The 17,318-nt window shown below is 43.1% G+C and overlaps 1 long non-coding RNA gene across 1 annotated transcript in view; it reads left to right on the top strand.

Moving 5' to 3' along the window:
- The first annotated feature begins 1,300 nt into the window (after positions 1–1,300).
- LOC122944378 overlaps positions 1,301–17,318 on the top strand; it is a 31,383-nt gene continuing 15,365 nt past the window's right edge. Inside the window, exon 1 of the long non-coding RNA XR_006391009.1 lies at positions 1,301–1,353. This is a non-coding gene — a long non-coding RNA (uncharacterized LOC122944378). The remainder of the gene's footprint in view (positions 1,354–17,318) is intronic.

Below are 17,318 nucleotides of genomic sequence, written 5' to 3'. Positions count from 1 at the left end.
TGAAAAATGTCATTTTTTTGCAAAAAAATCGTTATATTTTGATTAATAACAAAAAAAGTAAAAATGTCAGCAGCAATAAAATACCACCAAATGAAAGCTCCATTAGTGAGAAGAAAAGGAGGTAAAATTCATTTGGGTGGTAAGTTGCATGACCGAGCGATAAACGGTGAAAGGAGTGTAGTGCCGAAGTGTAAAAAGTGGCCTGGTCATGAAGGGGGTTTCACCTAGCGGGGCTGAAGTGGTTAAAGCAAATGAGCAATTAAAGACACACCAAGTCACTCTGTGCACCCTAGCATCTCCTGTACTAAACTCCGTCCTCTCATAATGTACTTATTCCAGGCTTTTCAGGAGGTTGTCACTTGCCACAGAATAGACTTTTCACTTAAGCCACAGTGCACAGTACGCTTGTCGGCATCATTACTCACAGTCCTAAAGTTCAAGGATACAGTTTTACCAGGTAAGTGCTCCCAAACTTCACAATGGTACACTGCCTTATATGTGCTGTGCCTTACAACATTGACAATACCCCCACAACAGTGCTAGCCTCATGGTATTACACAATATACCCAGTCAAGACAGTGTTCATTAAGTATCGAAATCTGAATACTTGAGCATTCGTCTATAGCAGGGATCAGTAACCTTTGGCACTCCAGCTACTGCAAAACTACAACTCCCAGCATACAAACTTACTCTGCTGTTCTTGTAATTCCCACAGAAGTGAAAGGAGTATTCTGGGAGTTGTAATTTCAGAACAGCTGGAATGCCGGAGGTTACTGATCCCTCGTCTATAGTGAGTACTCGGCAGTACTCATCATTTATTTAAGCCACAGAAGGATCATTAAAATCAGTCACTAACCCCCAATTTATATCAGTATGAAGTAAGCTGTGCTCATACTTCATACTCCCCTTGTAAATGTGTGGGGGGTTATAAGTGAGGTATATGCTTAAAGGGGTATTCCGGTTACCATAAATATAACTTATGTTTTAGACTAATTGATCATCAATAATTACATAATGTAATGTAAATTTCACATATTTACCACTGTGCTACCCCATAAATTACCATGCCATCAACCTGTAGTTCTGAGCCTTTGTCCAGTCGAGCATGCTCAGTGTGCTGCTATCAATTCTCTAGCTAAATGTCTTGTGAAACAAAGGGCGTGTCAGTGCGCTGATGATTACTGAGTAGAAGGGGCGTGACTGGACTGTATATCAGGCAGCCAATCAGTAAACATCAACACTCACAGCAGGAAAGCTAGGGATTGTGGGGATTGTAGTTTTGTGAGGGAAGATCAGGCGCCATGATACTGTGTGCTGCAGGCTCACACAGGAGCTAGACAAATGGATTGCAAGGTAAGTTGAAACTCTGGTTATATGTACAGGTATGGGTTCTGGTTGGGTCACAGCTTGCAGCCTTAATGCAGTGTCACGGATCATCGGATGTGAACCCACTGTGCCACTGACTGGCTATGCTCTAGAGGGGCGTGTCTAAGCAACTACCTGGTATTCACCAGAGCCTCAGATGATGAGGATGGACTTGAGCCGTTACGGTAGTTGCCAGGGGCCACTCCGGAGTAACCACCGAGTCAGTGGCAGCTGGTCCAGGCAGACCAGGGAGTACCTGAGCAGGTACCTGAAGTATAAGCAGAGAAGTAACCAGGACCAACAGTGCAGGACTGAAGGATGAGGCAGAGGCGTCATCAGACAGGCAGGACGTTGGGGCAGGCGGCACAGGTACAGGTCAGGCAATCCGGATCGGCAACAGGAGAATCAAAGCAGGGAGGCAGGGATGAGATGACCAGCAGAGTCCAGGAATGAAGTGCAAGATCAGAAGCACCAGTGGTTATCAGGCTCTTTAGCAAATACTAGGACCTTGACACTGAGGTGTCTGGGGAAAAGGCTGAACCACTTAAAGGGGTATTCCCACTTCATTAAATAGGGTTACATTAAATCATTGCCCCCCACTGAACATTTCTTATAATATATGTAATAAAAAAAAACATACCATTCGGCATAAAAATGCTCCTTTCACTCCCCTGTGTTTATGCTGGTATCCCATGGATACGGCCACATACTTGCGGGTCTTGTATGGGCCGCGCCTGCGCACAATGTCCTACCTTCTCCCCAGCCGGCCGCTCTAGAACGCGCACGCTGGCTGAGGCCGCGCATGCCCAAAGAGATCCTGCAGATGCTCCCCTATTAGTCCCGGGCCGACTCCTTCTGGGCACCGGAGCACACGGCGTCCTCGGTTGCTATGACGCCGTGCGCTCCCTCCTGCCGCCGGAATACAGTGATACACTCTTATAGATCATAGCAGTGTATTACTGTTTTCCGGCAGCAGGAGGGAGCGCACGGCGTCATAGCAACCGAGGACGCAATGCTCTCTGGTGCCCAGAAGGAGTCCAGGCGGCCATCCACAGATGCCCCCCACCCCATAAGTGCCATCCACAGATGCCCCCCACCCCATAAGTGCCATTCACAGATGCCCCCCACCCCATAAGTGCCATTCACAGATGCCCCCCCATAAGTGCCATCCACAGATGCCCCCCCACCCCATAAGTACCATTCACAGATGCCCCCCCATAAGTGCCATTCACAGATGCCCCCCATAAGTGCCATCCACAGATGCCCCCCACCCCATAAGTGCCATCCACAGATGACCCCCACCCCATAAGTGCCATCCACAGATGCCCCCCCACCCCATAAGTACCATTCACAGATGCCGCCCCATAAGTGCCATCCACAGATGCTCCCCCCCATAAGTGCCATCCACAGATGCTCCCCCCCATAAGTGCCATCCACAGATGCCCCCCGATAAGTGCCATCCACAGATGCCCCCCCATAAGTGCCATCCACAGATGCCCCCCCATAAGTGCCATCCACAGATGCCCCCCCATTAGTGGCATCCACAGATGCCCCCCCATAAGTGCCATCCACAGATGCCCCCCCATAAGTGCCATCCACAGATGAACCCCCCCATAAGTGCCATCCACAGATGCCCCCCACCCCATAAGTGCCATTCACAGATGCCCCCCACCCCATAAAAGCCATTCACAGATGCCCCCCCATAAGTGCCATCCACAGATGCCCCCCCCCACCCCCATAAGTGCCATTCACAGATGCCTCCCCCATAAGTGCCATTCACAGATGCCCCCCCCATAAGTGCTATCCACAGATGCCCCCCCACCCCATAAGTACCATTCACAGATGCCCCCCCATAAGTGCCATTCACAGATCCCCCCCCCCATAAGTGCCCTCCACAGATGCCCCCCCACCCCATAAGTGCCATCCACAGATGACCCCCACCCCATAAGTGCCATCCACAGATGCCCCCCCACCCCATAAGTGCCATTCACAGATGCCCCCCATAAGTGCCATCCACAGATGCCCCCCACCCCATAAGTGCCATCTACAGATGACCCCCACCCCATAAGTGCCATCCACAGATGCCCCCCCACCCCATAAGTGCCATCCACAAATGCTCCCCCCCATACGAGCCATCCACAAATGGGCCCCCCATAAGTGCCATCCACAGATGACCCCCATCCCATAAGTGCTATCCACAGATGCCCCCCCACCCCATAAGTACCATTCACAGATGCCCCCCCATAAGTGCCATTCACAGATGCCCCCCCATAAGTGCCCTCCACAGATGCCCCCCCACCCCATAAGTGCCATCCACAGATGACCCCCACCCCATAAGTGCCATCCACAGATGCCCCCCCCCCACCCCATAAGTGCCATTCACAGATGCCCCCCCATAAGTGCCATCCACAGATGCCCCCCACCCCATAAGTGCCATCTACAGATGACCCCCACCCCATAAGTGCCATCCACAGATGCCCCCCCACCCCATAAGTACCATTCACAGATGCCCCCCCATAAGTGCCATCCACAGATGCTCCCCCCCATAAGTGCCATCCACAGATGCTCCCCCCCATAAGTGCCATCCACAGATGCCCCCCACCCCATAAGTGCCATCCACAGATGCCCCCCCACCCCATAAGTACCATTCACAGATGCCCCCCCATAAGTGCCATTCACAGATGCCCCCCAAAGCTGGGTAATAAGTCTGTGATAATATCAGACATCGGGAAAGCTGGGTAATAAGTCTGTGATAATATCAGACACCTGGAAAGCTGGTAATAAGTCTGTGATAATATCAGACACCGGGAAAGCTGGGTAATAAGTCTGTGATAATATCTGAGACCAGGAAAGCTGGGTAATAAGTCTGTGATAATATCTGAGACCGGGAAAGCTGGGTAATAAGTCATTGGTAATATCGGACATCGGGAAAGCTGGGTAAAAGGTAAGTGATAATATCAGACACCGGGAAATCTGGGTAATAAGTCAGTGATAATATCAGACACCGGGAAAGCTGGGTAATAAGTCTGTGATTGTATCGGACATCGGGAAAGCTGGGTAATAAGTCTGTAATAATATCTGAGACCGGGAAAGCTGGGTAATAAGTCAGTGATAATATCTGAGACCGGGAAAGCTGGGTAATAAGTCAGTGATAATATCTGATACCAGGAAATCTGTGTAATAAGTCAGTGATAATATCTGATACCAGGAAAGCTGGGTAATAAGTCTGTGATAATATCAGACACCGGGAAAGGTGGGTAATAAGTCTGTGATAATATCAGACACCGGGAAAGCTGGGTAATAAGTCTGTGATAATATCAGACACCTGGAAAGCTGGTAATAAGTCTGTGATAATATCAGACACCGGGAAAGCTGGGTAATAAGTATGTGATAATATCTGAGACCGGGAAAGCTGGGTAATAAGTCTGTGATAATATCTGAGAACGGGAAAGCTGGGTAATAAGTCAGTGATAATATCGGACATCGGGAAAGCTGGGTAATAAGTCTATAATAATATCTGAGTCCGGGAAAGCTGGGTAATAAGTCTGTGATAATATCAGACACCGGGAAAGCTGGGTAATAAGTCAGTGATAATATGTGATACCGGGAAAGCTGGGTAATAAGTCAGTGATAATATCAGACACTGGGAAAGCTGGGTAATAAGTCAGTGATAATATCAGACACTGGGAAAGCTGGGTAATAAGTCTGTGATTGTATTGGACATCGGGAAAGCTGGGTAATAAGTCAGTGAATATATCTATCTATATCTAGCACAGATCATATGGCTACTAGCTAACATGCATTTGGGCTGTAGTGATTTATTGTTTTTGCTGCACAGAATGGGTTTGTAACATAGGTTTTATGTGTAAAAGTGTATTAGAATGCAGGACAGCCACAAGTTACTACATTAGTTCACTAACATTGGTCAGTGGTCACTGAGTGATTCCCCAGCAGGGGGATGGGCTTTACATACTCTGCAGGCTCCATGTGGATGACTCATCCACATGAACGAGCACGCAAGGACTGAGCTCTCAGGGTGAGTCATGAGGAGGCGTGGCCTTCACTCAACTGCCTGAGCCAAACCAGGAAGTTAACAGGACATCTACTGCTGGTAAGATTGAAAAAGCAAGATGGGAATACCCCTTTAAATACCTGCAGGAGAGCTAGGGTTGGTCAGCGAGTTCACCTGACCTAACCCACTCAGCCCCGGGAGTGATGGGTGCGGCCCCTATAGCAAGGTAACATGATACCAGCCGAACTCAGGCTGTGTCCATGGCTGAATAGAAGCTGTGGAGCGGAATCCTCAGAATCAATATCACCTATACAAACAGAGTGTCCCAGACTGCAGCGGTAATCAGGGGAACAGCGGCGCACCGTAGGCGCTGTTACATGCAGTTTTCAATAATTAAGTTACTTTACTGGAATACCCCTTTAAGCATTAAACTCACATTGTGCAGTAGTCCAGCAATAGAGGTTTTGAAGTTCCAAATAAATAATGTTGCACTCTGAATACAATCTAGCAGTAAAAGACAATTTATAAAGGTCCAGAGCATAGAAATTTCTGTTACTACACTTATTGATATCCTGGTCCATCGGTATCATATTGTAGGTCTAGCTTTTAATACTAGAGCTGGAGTATTACAATACAATGAATTCAGATCCTTTGACTTTTTTCACATTTTGTTATCTTGTGGCCTTGTGCTAAAATGAATGAAAAAAAATCGTTTTCCCCTATTATTCTACACTCAGTAATGACAAAGAGACAGGATGTTCGAAATTTTTCCTAATTTATTGAAAAGGAAAATCTAAAATATTGCATTGATTGACATAAGTATTCTGATCCTTTACTCAGTACTTAGTTGAAGGACCTTTGGCAGCGATTACAGCCTCCAGTCCTCTTGGGTATTATGTCAAAAAGTTTCCACACCTGTAATTGGGAATTTTCTGCTATTTTTCTCTGCAAATCCTCTCAAGTATTGTTAGGTTGGATGGTGACTGTTGGTAGATAACCATTTTCAGGTCTCTCCAGAAATGTTCAGTTGGATTCAAATCATGGCTCCGGCTGAGCCATTCAAGGACATTCACAGAGTTGTCCCTAACCACATTGAGAAAAAGTTATCAAAGCATGGAGTTAGTAGACACTTCACCTATAAACATGACAGAGATGTAAATCGTTTTAAAATTACTCTAATTGACCACGTTCCCTCTAGCACTTACCATGGGTTTGAGGTTCCAAAAAGGAAGGAGGTGTTTTGGATTTATAAACTACAGACTATTAGCCGTCATGGTCTTAATGAAGTTACAGAAACTTTTCTGTGATATAATTTTATTATTTATATATTACATATATTTTACATATATATTTTAATATGCAACTTCCATTTTTTCTATAGATTCTAACCTATTTATTACAGTTATTTGAGGGTATTTGGGTCCCCTAATGGCCACAAATACTAACTGCACAGATATGTTAAAATGTTTTATAATTCTTTGTTATAATAATTAGTGTTGAGATCAGAGATCTGAAGTCGATTTGTTCAAACACTTTGGTTTTAATGCTGTCTCCGTGTACAGCATTAAAAGGTATTGCTTCCATGTAGGAAAATTTGTTTCAGCCAAAGCCGTGTGATTAATTCAGTAATCACATCTGCGTCTTTAAAATACATTTTAAAATAGCAATCCGAAGTTGGGTTTTGTACCTGCTGGTACCTAGATGATGTTTTTCCTCCTGCACTAGAGTTCTCCCTAAGCCACTGCTGTGTTGTTTTGGCTGTATGCTTAGGTTCATTGTCTTGTTGGATTGTAAACCTTCAGCCCAGTCTGAAGCCCAGAGCACTTGTGTTTTCATTAAGATTGTCTCTTTGCATTGCTTCATTCAGCTTTTCCTTGCCCCTGACCAGTCTACCTGTCCCAGCTACTGAAAACCCCCCCCCCCACAGCATGATGCCACCATCATGCTTCACTGTAGGGATTGTATTGGGCAGGTGATGAGTAGTGTCTGGTTTCTTCAAGGCATGACTCTTAGAATTCAGGTCAAAATGTTCAATCTTGATTTCATCAGACCAGATAATCTTGTTTTACAGTCTTTTATATGCTTTTTTGCAAACTCCAGGTGGGCTTTCATGTGTCTTTTATTGAGAAGAGGCTACTTTTCTGGCCTCTTTGCCATAAAGCATAGATTGGTGGTGTGCTGCAGTGATGGTTGATCTTGAAGTTTCTCTGATCTGCACACAGGATCCTTGGAGCTTAGCCTGAGTGGCCATTGTCTTTGTGGTCACCTCTCTAACCAAGGCTCTTCTCCCCTGATTACTTAGTTTATTGGGGCAGCCAGCTCTAGGGAGAGTCCTGGTTGTTCTAAACTTCTTCCTTTTAAGAATTATGGAGGACACTGTGCTCTTGGGTGCTTCTAGTGCACCAGAACTATTTTAATACCCTTTTCTAGATCTGTGTCTCCACAAAATCCTGTCACTACAGGCAGTTCCTTCGGATGACTTGGTTTTTGCTCCTATATACATTGTCAGTTGTAGTGATGAGCAGGAGGTGCAATATTCGATTTTGCAATATTTCGCGAATATTCGATTGAATATTCGTATTATATTCGTCTAAATCAAATATTCGGAATTATTTCATTTATCGCGATTAATATGTGATTTAAATAATCGCGTATTGCGATTTTTAACTTAAGGCTAGTATTCTCCATCTTCGTTTTTAGCTATATATTCATCAACTTCGCTAATTCTAGCAATCAAATGGGAAAGTTGACTATAGAGACAGCTACGTTTAATTCGCTATGCGATTATATTACTTAGCTTTTTTTAAAATAAATAGAATAATTATAATACCTGATAATTATTATAATTATTCTATTTATAAAAAAAAAGCTAAGTAATATAATCGCATAGCGAATTAAACTTAGCTGTCTCTATAGTCAACTTTCCCATTTGATTGCTAGAATTAGCGAAGTTGATGAATAGGTAGCTAAAACAAAGATGGAGAATACTTTGTTATCTTTGTTTTGTGGAATATGACGAATACATTCATTATCTTCGTTTGTGGAATATGACGAATACATTCGTCATATTCGCTAATTCTACCAAGCCAACCATAGTAAACCAGGTCCAAGTTGAAATCGCAATGCGATTATTATAACTTGAATTAATCGAATTGCGATTTCAACTTAGCACTGCTATATTCCATATTAGGCTAGAATTAATGAATATGGAATATAGCAGTACTAAGTTGAAATCGCCATGCGATTACTTCGAGTTATATTAATCGCATTGCGATTTCAACTTGATGCTGCTGCTGGGTCTCAACTAAACCAGGTCCAAGTTGAAATCGCAATGCGATTAATTCAAGTTATAATAATCGAATTGCGATTTCAACTTAGCACTGCTATATTCCATATTCGTTAATTTTAGCCTAATATGGAATATAGCAGTGCTAAGCTGAAATCGAAATTTGATTATTATAACTTGAATTAATCGCATTGCTATTTCAACTTGGACCTGGTTTACTATGGTTGGCTTGGTAGAATAAGAGAATATGACGAATGTATTCGTCATAGTCCACAAAACGAAGATAACGAAGTATTCTCCATCTTCGTTTTAGCTACCTATTCATCAAGTTCGCTAATTCTAGAAATCATATAGGAAAGTTTTCTATAGAGACAGCTAAGTTTAATTCGCTATGCGATTATATTACTTTGCTTTTTAAAAAAATAAATAGAATAATTATAATACCTGATAATTATTATAATTATTCTATTTATAAAAAAATAAAGCAGTAATATAATCGCATAGCGAATTAAACTTAGCTGTCTCTATAGTAAACTTTCCTATATGATTGCTAGAATTAGCGAAGTTGATGAATAGGTAGCTAAAACGAAGATGGAGAATACTTTGTTATCTTCGTTTTGTTGAATGTAACGAATACATTCGTCATATTCGCTAATTCTACCAAGCCAACCATAGTAAACCAGGTCCAAGTTGAAATCGCAATTTGATTATTAAAACCTGAATTAATCGAATTGCGATTTCAGCTTAGCGCTGCTATATTCCATATTAGGCTAGAATTAACGAATATAGCAGTACTAAGTTGAAATCGAAATTCGATTATTATACCTTGAATTAATCGAATTGCGATTTCAACGTAATTCTCAAATCTGAGAGTACATTCTAGTATATGGAGACGTTCCCATAGTGATGGGGACGCTCCATGAGCACGGAAGTCGGCAGAAGCGTCAACGGGCACTGACTGGAGGAGCCAGGAATCCAAAGGACAGGTAAGAACAACTTTAGGGATGTGGAAAAGAAAAAAAATATAACAATTTAAAAAAAAAATATATGAATATTCGATTTCGCAAATATATAGAACTATATTCTAAATATTCACGAAATCTCGAAGTCACGATATTCGAGAAAAAATTTGCAATTCGAATATTCGCGCTCAACACTAGTCAGTTGTAAGATAAGATAATCATTTAATAGTCCCACTATGGGGAGATTCACAGTGTTACAGCAGCACAGAGAATACAAAAACTCCAAAATAAAGGCATTACAGTGACCGTAGATTATAGATAAAAAATGTAAAAAATAAGTGATAAAGATATCCCAGCTTATAGAATTCAGTCTCTGGATGGAATGATATCCACAGGAACCTGTAGACGATGAGTGCAGTCTATCTCCACTTGGGTCGGTGTTAGTTTTACAGCCTAGCAGCAGCAGGGAGGAATGACTTATGATAGCGCTCCTTCTCACACGTAGAGTGAAGCAGTCAGTCACTGACGGTACTGCCCAATGATATCACAGTCTCATGCATGGGATGGGAGTTATTCTCCAGCATGAAGATCAGCTTGGATAGTATCCTTCTCTCACCTACCACCAGCACTGGTTCTAGGGGGCTGTGTGGGACATCATAATGGATTGGATGGGGGAATACAAAGTTGCAACGAGGCCCGCAAAAAAGATATCTTAATAGAAAGATTTTAATGCAGAACTGGTGTGCAGCAGATATATTAAAAACCTGTCAAAACACATTAACATATTCACTGGCCTCTCTCTTTCATCAGAGGCAGGGGGACTACTGGGGGTTCCTGCAGATCCTTTTTAACACCTGTGTGCATTGTAGCAAACTGTAATTTCTTTGGGGGATCAAATAGCTTGATTAACTGGCTGAATCTTCTGCTACCCCAGGCAACCAGACTATAACCGTCACATATATATTAAGTTCTGATTTTATCCCTTTGATTTTCCAAACTGTTATTTTACATTATATGTATATGCCTGTATTTTTTATGTTATATTTTCTTATGATAACTACATTTTTTGTAAGCCCTGGCCTTTTTAATATTAAAGCTTCACTTTAATAAGGGTCTATTCACACGTCTGTGGTGTGTTGCAGACACCACATCCGCAACACACCCGGCCGGCACCCCCTATAGAAATGCCTATTCTTGTCCACAGCTGTGGACAAGAATAGGACATGTTATATCTTTTGCGGAGCTGCGGACTGGAAGTTCGGGGCTGAAACCCGGAAGTTTGGGGCCGAGCTCTGCAAATGCAGAAGCAGAGAGCACATAGTGTGCTCTCCGCTTCACATCCGGGCCCATAGAGAATGAATGGGTCCTCACTTGTTTCGCCTGGCAGTCATTTTGCGGCGAACTTTGCTCATTTGTGGTTTGCCGAACGGGCGAACATATGGCAATGTCTGCCGGTGCCATATTCTTTTACATTGTTAAGAACTTTGACCCATGACACATCCATCAGGTGGTACAGGACAGCCAATTGAGACGTTTAAGCACAAGGACATACCCCCTACCTTATAAAAAAAAAATGATCTGGCCGCCATTTTATATTCAGTCTTTTGCCAGTGTAGGGAGAGGTTGTTGTGTGGAGAAGAGACAGACTAAAGAAGGGACACCAAAAGCTAGCTAATAGGGCCACAAAAGTCCTTTTAAGGACTAGTATAAGTGTGCTATCGATAAGTGTGACATACTGAGGGGTGTAATATACTTATAATATACTTTCTAACATATAAAGTATATTATAGTGCATTTGTATTGTGCAGCAGTTGTGTGCGGTTCTTCTGTGATACTGCAGCTACACAGAGTGACAAACGCGATTGGAAAAAATAATTTCTACTACTGTGATATACCAGTTGCCCCCCAAAAAACTGATTGAAGCAGGAGAGAGATATACCTATAATATACATTCTATATAGTGAATTAAGGTAGTGCCGCATTTGTTTGCGGTTTTGCTGCGTTACCTCAGCTACACAGAGTGACGAACGCTATTGGAACAAATAATTTCTACTGGTGTGATATACCGGTTGCCCCCCCAAAAAACTGATTGAAGCAGGGGTGTTATATACCAATAATATACTTTCTATATGGTGCATTTGGGTAGTGCAGCATTTGTTTGCGGTTTTGCTGCGTTAACTCAGCTACACAGAATGACAAACGCTATTGGAACTAATAATTTCAACTAGTGTGAAATACCAGTTGTCCCCCCCAAAAAATTGATTGAAGCAGGGGTTTTATATCTCAATAATAAACTTTCTATATAGTGCATTTGGGTAGTGCAGCATTTGTCTGCGCTTTGCTGCGTTACCGCAGCTACACATAGTGACAAACGCTATTGGAACAAATAATTCCTACTGATGTGATATACCAGTTGCCCCCCAAAAAAACTGATTAAAGAAGGGATGTTATATACCAATAATATACTTTTTATATGGTGCATTTGGGTAGTGCAGCACTTGTTTGCAGTTTTGCTGCGCTACCGCAGCTACACAGAGTGACAAACGCTATTGGAACAAATAATTTCATCTGGTGTGATATACCAGTTGCCCCCCCTCCCCCCAAAAAAATTGATTGAAGCAGGGGTGTTATGTACTAATAATGGACTTTCTATATCGTGCATTTAAGTAGTGCAGCATTTGTTTGCAGGTTTTGCTGCATTACCACAGCTACACAGAGTGACAAAAGCTATTGGAACAAATAATTTCTACTGGTGTGATATACCAGTTGCCCCCAAGAAAACTGATTGAGGCACGGGTGTGATATACCTTCTCTACAAATACTGCTGCTGCTTCTATAGGGACTTTTGTCACAGGGTAATTTTGAAAATGACAGGCAGAGGAAGAGGCTGGCCATTCCGCAGGGGTGGTAGGGGTCCGGCAGGTGCACCAGGCCGGAGCCTAAGTGGGAAGTTTCAGAAGGTGTGTGCGATTATGTCAAAGGACGCACCAGACTTGGTTGAGTGGTTCACTCAGCCTTCCGCTTCTGCACCCTCCTCATCCTCTCTATCTGCACCCTCTTCACTCTTTGCAGCCCCAAAGACACCACCACAACCACCAAATCCCCTCTGCACGAGTCAGAGGAATTATTTTCCCATCCATTACAAGACTTTACCGATGCGCAGCCATTCTTGGCATCGATCAGGAGGAGGAGTTATCAACGGTCGCCACCCAGCATTCTGACGACTGTACCCAGATCATCCCAAGGAGGGTGATCCCCGCTGGTGCTGCCTACTCCGAGATCTCTACTGTCAGTGGTGGTGAAGGTGACAATGATTAAGTGTTGATGGACGTCACGTGGCTGCCCACAAGAGAGGAAGAGGAGGGGAGTTCAGAGGGAGAGACGGAGCAGCAGAAGGAGGAGAAGCAGGCAGAACTTACAGTGCACAGATAATATATCTGGAACGAGCCATCCACCATGCACGGTCACATCTGGTGCTCCCAGGAGGCCCCAGTACATTCCTCCGCAGTGTGGGCTTTTTTTAACGTGTCTGCTACTGACAATAGTGTTGCCATCTGCAGCCTGTGCTGTCAACGCATAAGTCGGGGGTAAGCCTAACACTCACCTAGGGATGACCGCATTAAGAAGGCACCTGGCCAACGATCACCGAGCCCAGTGGGAGAAAAACCATCAGAACCCACAAAGCCACACTCCCGGCGCTCCACATCTTGCATTTTCTCCTCTCTCCTCCCATTTGTCCTCCACTACACCTTCCACCGTGCCGTCATCGCGTTCATCTGGCAAAAGGCAGGCTTCTGTGGCCCAAATCTTTGAGCGAAAAAAGATGATGCCGGAAAACTTTCTTGCCTGATGGCTGGATTGTCGGAACTGCTAGCCCGCCAACTACTGCCATATAAACTGGTGAAATCGGATGGTCTAGCAAACACGGGCAGGGAAGAAGCATAACTTTTACTGCCCACTGGGTGAACCTTCTGACGGCCATCAAGCATGCAACCCGTGGCACCTGTGTGGATTTGGTGTTACTGCCACAGATTGCATGCAGACCTGCTTCTTCTTCTCCTCCTCTTACTCCATCCTCTGTCTCCTCCTCAGCTGGCTCCTCCTTTTCCACTGCTACCGCCTCTTCCGCTGCGCCCCTCAAGCTCCCTAGAACTTATTTGATGTGCCAGGTGAGACGTTGCCATGCTGTGCTGTGGCTCTTGTGCGTGGAAGCCAAGAGCCACACTGGTTCTGCACTCCTTTCAGCTTTGCGGTCACAGGCCGATCAGTGGCTAACCCCGCTAAATTTGACAGTTGGTAAAGTGGTGTGCGACAACGGTGCCAATCTGCTAAGATTGCTGAAGCAGGGCAAAATTACACTAGTGCCGTGCATGGCACACGTCCTGAACTTAGTCGTGCAGCGATTCATTGCCAAATACCCCGGGGTCCAGAACATCTTGCAGCAGACCAGGAAAATCTCTGGCCATTTTAGAAGATCTTACACGGCCATCGCTCGCCAGCTACACCACCATGTAGACGTCTGATTTGTGAATACCCGAAGGACTGGAACTCCACCTTGTATATGCTTGATAGGCTGCTCCAGCAGAAACATGCTGTTAATGACTACCTGTACGGACTCTGCGGCAGGACAGGTTCTGGGAAGCTTGTTTTTTTTCTTACAGCGCCAGTGGCTGCTCATGTGCGATGCATTCAGACTTCTGCATCCATTTGATGAGATCATCAAACTGGTCACTCGGAGCCAGGCGCCATCAGTGACATCGTACCTTACGCCTTCTTTCTGGAGCATGCATTGCTTTGTGTCATTGATCAAGCCGTCGAGGAGCAGGAAGATGAGGAATTTGCCATGCTGGATGAATTCCCAGTGGGGGCTACTCCATCTGAGACAAGTTAACAGGAGTCTGAAAATGCGTCAGAGGAGGATGGTGCTGGGGCGGAGGAGGAGCAAGAAGAGCATGCTTTGAACTTTTCTGGGATCCCTGGTGTTTTCTAAGGCTGGGGGGAGGAGACCAAGGACCACATTATCCTGGACGATGAGCAGGAGCCAGGCCACTCCACCGCTTCCAGTTTAGTGCAAATAGGAGGCTTCATGCTCCAGTGTTTGAAGAGAGACCCCCGTATAAAAAGTATAAAGGGCAAGGACCTTTACTGGGTGGCAACATACTTAGAGCCCCTGATACAAACACAAAATGGCGGACATGTTACCAGCACCACAGAGGGCTGTCAGAATGCAGCACTTCCAGGCCTTGTTTCGAGAAATGCTGTATTCTGCTTTTGCGGGCACTGGCAGAGGAATTTCCATTCACAGAGAAACAGTTGCGTGTACCAATGCAACAGCGCATGCAAGAAAAGGGTGGTTTGCAGATGTGTTGGTCACTTTGGATATGAGATCATTCCTGCAGCCAACCCATCGACAGCCTTTTCTGTCCGTTGAATGCCTAATGTTTTGGGCCTCGGAGGAATTCAACACCTGTGACGACCTGTGTGTTTCAACTATTCTCATCAGGGTTTTTTTTCAAGAGGGGGGATTTCATTAGCCGTATTTTTAATCCAATTTTATATTTTTAGTTCTTTTAAACATATATATTTGACCTGTATTTGTACTGACCTTCAGCCACATAATCACTTGATCTGTACGGCGAATGCATAATTTTTGGGGCCTGTAGTACACTGGCCTGCAGAAAAATTGATATCCAATGACTGTGTAATCTACATCCAGCCACATACTTACTTGTTCTTTTCTGTATGCTGAATGCATGATTTTTGAGGAATTTATTTCCCTGGCCTGCTGTAAAATTGATATCCAATGACCGTGTAATCTATCTCCAGCCACATACTTACTTGTTCTTTTCTGTACGCTGAATGCATCATTTTTGGGGCCTGTAGTACACTGGCCTGCTGTAAAATTGATATCCAATGACCGTGTAATCTACCTCCAGCCAAATACTTACTTGTTCTTTTCTGTACGCTGAATGCATAATTTTTGGGGCCTGTAGTACATTGGCCTGCTGTAAAATTGATATCCAATGACCATGTAATCTACCTCCAGCCAAATACTTACTTGTTCTTTACGGTGAATGAATAATTGTTGCGACATCAGAGGAATTCAACACTAGTATTGAGCACGAATATTCTAATTGCAAATTTTTTTCTCGAATATTGGAACTTCGAGATTTCGCGAATATTTAGAATATAGTTCTATATATTCGCAAAATCAAATATTATTATTTTTTTTGTTTTTTTTAAATTGTTATATTTTTTACTTCCCCACTTCCCTAAAGTAGTTCTTACCTGTCCTTTGGATTCCTGGCTGCTCCAGTCAGTGCCCGTTGCCGCTTCTACCGACTTCCGTGCTCATGGAGCGTCCCCATCACCATGGGAATGTCTCCATATACTAGAATGCACTGTCGGATTTGAGAATTACGTTGAAATCGCAATTCGATTAATTCAAGTTATAATAATCGAATTGCGATTTCAACTTAACACTGCTATATTCCATATTCATTCATTCTAGCCTAATATGTAATATAGCAGTGCTAAGTTGTAATCGCAATCCGATTAATTCAAGTTATAATAATCGAATTACGATTTCAACTTTTTACGTATATTCTTAATGCTCTAACTTCGTCTTTTAGAATATTCGTAATATTCTAAAAGACAAAGTTAGAGCAATATAACGAATATTCTAAAAGACGAAGTTAGAGCAATATTACGAATAGTCTAAAAGACGAAATTAGAGCAATATTAAGAATATTCGTAAAATACACATATAGATTGTAATTTAGCTAATATACTGCTATAGTAATTTTTTTAATAGTGTACATATTTTACAAAACTTAAGTTCATAAGAGGCAAAAAAAAATTAGAAAAAAAAGGATTATAGCACTATAGTAGCAAATTACAATCTATATGTGTATTTTACGAAAATTCGTAATATTGCTCTAACTTCGTCTTTTAGAATATTACGAATATTCTAAAAGACGAAGTTAGAGCAATATTAAGAATATTTGTAAAATACACATATAGCCTAGCCATAGTCAATTAGTCATAGGAAGTTCCTATTAGGAACGTTGCCTAAGAAAAATAAAAATAAAAAATCGCAATACGCGATTAATTAAATCGCATATTATTTGCGATAATTGGAATAATTACGAATATTCGATTTCGACGAATATAACACGAATATTCAATCGAATATTGGCAAAATATCACGAAATCGAATATGGCACCTCCCGCTCATCACTATTCAACACCTGTGACGAGCACGTGTTATCGAATTTCAACTATTATCATTAGGGTTTTTTTCAAGAGGGGGTTTTCGTTAGCCATGTTTTTAATCCAATTTTATATTTTTAGTTATTTTAAACATATGTTTTTGACCTCTATTTGTACTGGCCTGCATTAAATGTATATCCATTGACTGTGTAATATACCTCCGGCCCCATAATTACTTGAATGCCTAATGTTTGGGGCCTGTAGTCCAGTGGACTACAGTCAAATTTTTATTCATTGACTGCATAATGTACCCCGAGCCACATAATCAGAATTTATTTTATGTCAGGTGAATGCCTAATTTTTTAAGGCACATACTCCCGTGGCTCCGACAGGGCACATTTCAGAGAATTTCCCTTTAAAACTGATAAAAATGTCCCCTGATTAAGACACATATTTTTGTTGGAATTTTTGTCATTGATCC

The sequence above is a fragment of the Bufo gargarizans genome, chromosome 8, assembly GCF_014858855.1.
Source record: "Bufo gargarizans isolate SCDJY-AF-19 chromosome 8, ASM1485885v1, whole genome shotgun sequence".
Taxonomy (NCBI): domain Eukaryota; kingdom Metazoa; phylum Chordata; class Amphibia; order Anura; family Bufonidae; genus Bufo; species Bufo gargarizans.
Note: the sequence above shows the minus strand (reverse complement) of the source record. Positions and strands in the feature narration are given on the sequence as shown.